At 36.9% G+C, this 4812-nt stretch overlaps 1 long non-coding RNA gene across 1 annotated transcript; it reads right to left on the minus strand.

Moving 5' to 3' along the window:
* Positions 1-2768: 2768 nt before the first annotated feature.
* Positions 2769-3419, minus strand: LOC132060877 (uncharacterized). The gene is made up of 2 exons (XR_009416050.1): positions 3376-3419; positions 2769-3337 (listed from the first exon to the last, which is right to left on the minus strand). It is a non-coding gene; the product is annotated as an uncharacterized LOC132060877 (long non-coding RNA).
* Between the last annotated feature and the right edge of the window lie 1393 nt (positions 3420-4812).

Genomic DNA, 4812 nt, shown 5'->3' on the forward strand with positions numbered 1-4812 from the left:
CGAGAAATCTGTCTCGTGATGGATCCCTCACTGGCGTCTCTTCAATCCCCCGATATTACTTCGGCTTCTAGTGTCTTCAGCTTAATGGGCAAACGACTCCTCGGACATTAATTCATCTGAACCACCGAACTCAATCCAACGATACGCAGTGGCGTACGCGGAATTTTTTATAAACAGTGTCGACATATAAAGAAATAAATAAATTGACATACCAACATTATATTAATAAAAAAAAAAAATTGAAGAAATGAGCCCTAGTTAGGCTGGTCTATATCATCCTGACCAGACAAGAAGTCGGAAGTTCGAACCTCCACTCACAACATTTACTTTTTAGGGTGAGGCATTTTGGAAAAATGCAAAAAAAACATGGAAAATGCACTTACCAAGCTCAAACTCAGGTGGATTCCTGCATCAGCGAGGAAACTAACGAGCGAGCCACTAAGCTGCTATATTCATGTGGTATCATTTATTGTTTATGTAGTGGAAATTCTATTTTTTCAGATTATATACATACATATATATATATATATTTTTTAAAATCGATGAAGCGGTGTTGGATGACACCCCTTCACATAGGGTGCGTCCGCCCCTGACGATACGTCATCTGTTAGTGTTTGTAAATTACTCCGACCCCTCGTGGTACTTTGCACCGATTTTTACTGTATACAGATAGTCCCCACACTTCCCGAATCAAAGTCTATCAGAGTGATGGGAAGTGGAATGATAACCTCGGTATCTTCTCTTGTAAGTTTTGAAATAGGCGGGAAAACAAACGTTCTTTCGCATCACGTCCGTCTGACTTCGGACACGTGTAACTTCCTGATTAGACGTCCATTCAGTTCTCTGATCAATGCGTTTTTTCCATAATTACACTCCCTCTATAAAAGCTCAATTCCCCTCATTTTTTTACCATTTACTTCACGATTTTTTACTCCTCGTTCTTCACTCTTGCCTTCCTTCTACTCTTCATCTGAAACGCTCAAACCTTCATATACATCTTCAAATCTTCGTCAAAAACCTTCATAAATTTCTTCAAATCTTCATCAGAAACCTTCAAATCTTCATACATATCTTCAAATTCTTAAAAATGACAACGAACTCCCGATCTCCTTCTAGAAATGCCTCGCTGGCTGCTTCTTCTCCCCCGGCGACTGACGTCCTTGCTAGCCTCGAGGTTAGTGCTCGAACCGAATCCTTCGAACCTTAGCCATAAGCTATTCTGCCTGCACACTTCCACTTCGACATCGAGTTCGCCGTAGAGACGATCGTGAAAAAGTCCAACAAGGGCTTTGATGTTCGGCGATACCCTTTTTCGATCAAGGCGACGGACCTACCGCGAGTCCGAACCGACTACGGTTGTACAGATAGTCTTTCAGAGATCGTCGTTTCGGGTCAGGACGATGACATCACCACCTTTGTGGAGGGATACTCAAATGTTTATACTTATCCCTTCACATTCAAACTTGACCTCCCGATCGATCAGGTCATTCTTGATATGTGCCGAATATTTAATTTACGCCTTGTACAAATCGACCCGAATGTTTGGAGGATCGTAACTTGCCTCCGCTTTTTGGCAAACAACGTCAATGCGGAGTTCACTCTGCACCATTTGATCCGGCTGTATTGTCCGTGTATCTTCCGTGGTGGGGTCGTAAAGCTCCCCAAACGAGGAAACCACCCTATCCTCTCCAGCGTCGATAAAAATAGAGATCGAGGTTGGGTGGAGCCTTTTGTCAAGGTCAAGATCGGAGAGATAATTCCAAAGGGATCCATGCCATTTCCCGAGCGATGGAATGATAAACATAAGCATCATATAATTTTACTCTTTCCGTATGCTTTTTGTCGTACCCTATTTTAACCGGGGTCAAAATAGTTTACAACATCCCGGTAATTCCGGGGTTATTTAAAGTTAAGAGTCGCCACCTAATTATTTACGGTGAATTAGGGCACCTAAGGTTAATTAAAGTAATTATCTAAAGTTGATTTGTTTTTAAAGTCTACGAAACCAAAATTCTAGGTACGGGTTCAACTAATCTAGAGGGAAGGTATTAAGCATCCTCTAAATTCCATTAATAATGGTTAACCGACCGGACTTATGATTAGTTAGGCTAAGAATGTAAATATGTCATTTTAATATTTAAGAAATAATTTATAAGCATAGCCAAAATTATAGATAGATATATAAGAATGCTATTTAAAATAGGACTAGTAGGAAAATAATAATCGGTATAAAATAGCTTAGTTAATAAACTGAGAAAGTGCAGGATGTATAACGTTTTGTAAATACTTGAAGAAAATAAATTATACGGACTAACAAATTAGAAGAATCGTTGTAAGATTGATGATAAAGTTTTAAAGAGATAGTAAATCAGAAAACGTTAATATGCTTCAAGTTAACTTAGACAGGGCTAACTAACTCTGAAGTATTCAACGACTCAAAAAAAAAGAGGTAAAAGTCCGAAAAGGAAACTACTTCAGATGTAAAACATTAAGCTTATGTTTTATAAAATCTAAAAGGGAAAATGGGATTAATGTGTTAGTTCAAACTCCCAAACTTAAAATATGTAGAAAATTTTGATAAACAAAAGGAACATCCCCATTTAAAAAAAACTTGATTACTGATATAAACAAAGTGAGAGCTTCTAGACCACTAGAGCAAAATATTTTCCAGCAGAGATTTGACCCGGTATAAACTTAGTAGACGTGACGTGAGTATATCTTTAGCACCGCTAATGTATTTAAACCAACTAACAAAATGAAAAATCCTATAAGATCAAAAACTACCCTGTTGTTTAACTAAAGTAGCCTTAAACAAATAAACTAGAAGAAAAGCAATAGTCACATAATTCCAGCGAAAGATATCATCAAAGCAAACATAATGCGCTTAGCGATTGAAGGAATATTGAGGAACATTCGCCATCTTCCTCACCCCTCTTTTCAGTTTCGATTCATATGAGGGCGCGAAGGACACTAGATGAAGGGAAATGAGGAGGAGACGCGGACCCTCACTTAATGATGATGTCGTCGAGTCTCACTTGGAGACTCTTCGGCTCCACAGTACATGCAAAAGAAGGGGAAATAAAAAAAGATCAGAAGCTATAACCTTAACCAATAATACACGAGAGCTGAAATAAAGCAATAGTCATTTGAAAATTTAAATCAGTCACCATGTTGTATAGTAAAAGGATAAAGATCAACTCATGCAACTTTTCAAAATTTGAAACCCAAACAGATAAAAAAAAAAAAAAATAGCATGCTATACTTGATAGGGAAACATTTCTTCTAAGAAAAAAAACTCAGATCTTAGGTATCAAACGATGAACATCCCAAAGGCATGCTTTAAAGTGGATTTGCTCGTCAATAGGCAAACAGTACTATTAATTCATGTAGCAAACAGGTTTTATGAAACAGTGGCTTCTCTATCAGATTTTGTCAAACTTTGAACTAGTAAGTTATTTTTGGAGATTTCCATAATATACTATCAAATTTATTCTTAATCTGTCTTATCCTCATTTCCTTCCTTTTATGGAGGATAACAGAGCTATTAATTCTGATACATAGATTTTACTCGCGACAAGAGCCTAGCTAATTGATATGGCAGACCGGATGAAATGTAATTTTGGATGTGAAATAGGCCAGCTCAAGAAATGGAAAACCAGCACATTTAAATAACACGAGGCATGACCTATCTTTCTTATTTATCTTTAGTTACTAGACTGAAATCAGTGGGAAAGTATTTAAGCATAATAAATTATGTGAGTCAATGATAGAAGCAGGTATTCGAACACCATATCGACCAAACAGATCCTTAGAGACAAACAAAACTAAAGCTACGAAAAGGAGGGTGATTGACTGAAAGCAAAGTAGATAGACTAGAAAAAAAAAAACCAAAAAAAAACAGCAACTTCATCCTCTCTTAACATCTGAGAAAAAAACTGTGTAAATGAGACAAAGAAAAGCATGTTTTACTCAACTAGACAACATTGACAGTTTTCAAATGACTGCAACCTTCCTAAAACAGGGTATTGTCAATATTCTGGCCAAACTAAATGCTCAAACCTGAGGGTCTTATAACTCGCTGTAAACAGCAAAAAGGAAAATGAGTGTGGACTAGTCATTTAACTCCTAACAGGTCTAATCTTCAAAACCATACCATGTTAATACTCACAGACCCTAACAGATTCGATGTCATTCTAAAACATAATATTATGAAGCATACATCACTAATCACATGAAGGAATAGAAATGAAACTAAACTTCTTATTACCATAACTTAACAAAGCCGATTACTAGAACTTAAACAGATAAGTCATACTACTATGCATTGAGAGAGTGTAGGCATAATTGCATGTTTTCTATTAACGAATCCTTAAAGAAATTCTAACCTTAATCACATAGCCAATAAACTTTAATCATACGAAAAAAGAGAAAAGAAACAGAATCTTAAAAATGCATGGACAAGGAACATTATTCGTCTAATTCCAACAGCATTCTATAAGCTAACAAAATCGAAAACACACAGAGCTTAACAAATGAGAATATAACAGAGAGGAGGATGAAATCACCTTTGTCGGGTGCAGTGAACAGAGGTATGGAGGTCTCGAATCTACTCTCGTATTGACGGATTCGAGACTCGAGTCGACAAATAAAATGGCTTTGTCGTAGTTAAAGTTCTTTGCCGAACAGCGACGAGAGTTAGTCGAATCGTCACGAACTTAACCTTTCATCACCGATTTCATATTTCAACGAAATGTTTTCCTGGTTTAGAGAGAGTTCAAGACCAGATTTTTAAGAAAGAGTTCCAGACCTTTT

The sequence above is a fragment of the Lycium ferocissimum genome, chromosome 6 (genome assembly GCF_029784015.1).
Source record: "Lycium ferocissimum isolate CSIRO_LF1 chromosome 6, AGI_CSIRO_Lferr_CH_V1, whole genome shotgun sequence".
Taxonomy (NCBI): domain Eukaryota; kingdom Viridiplantae; phylum Streptophyta; class Magnoliopsida; order Solanales; family Solanaceae; genus Lycium; species Lycium ferocissimum.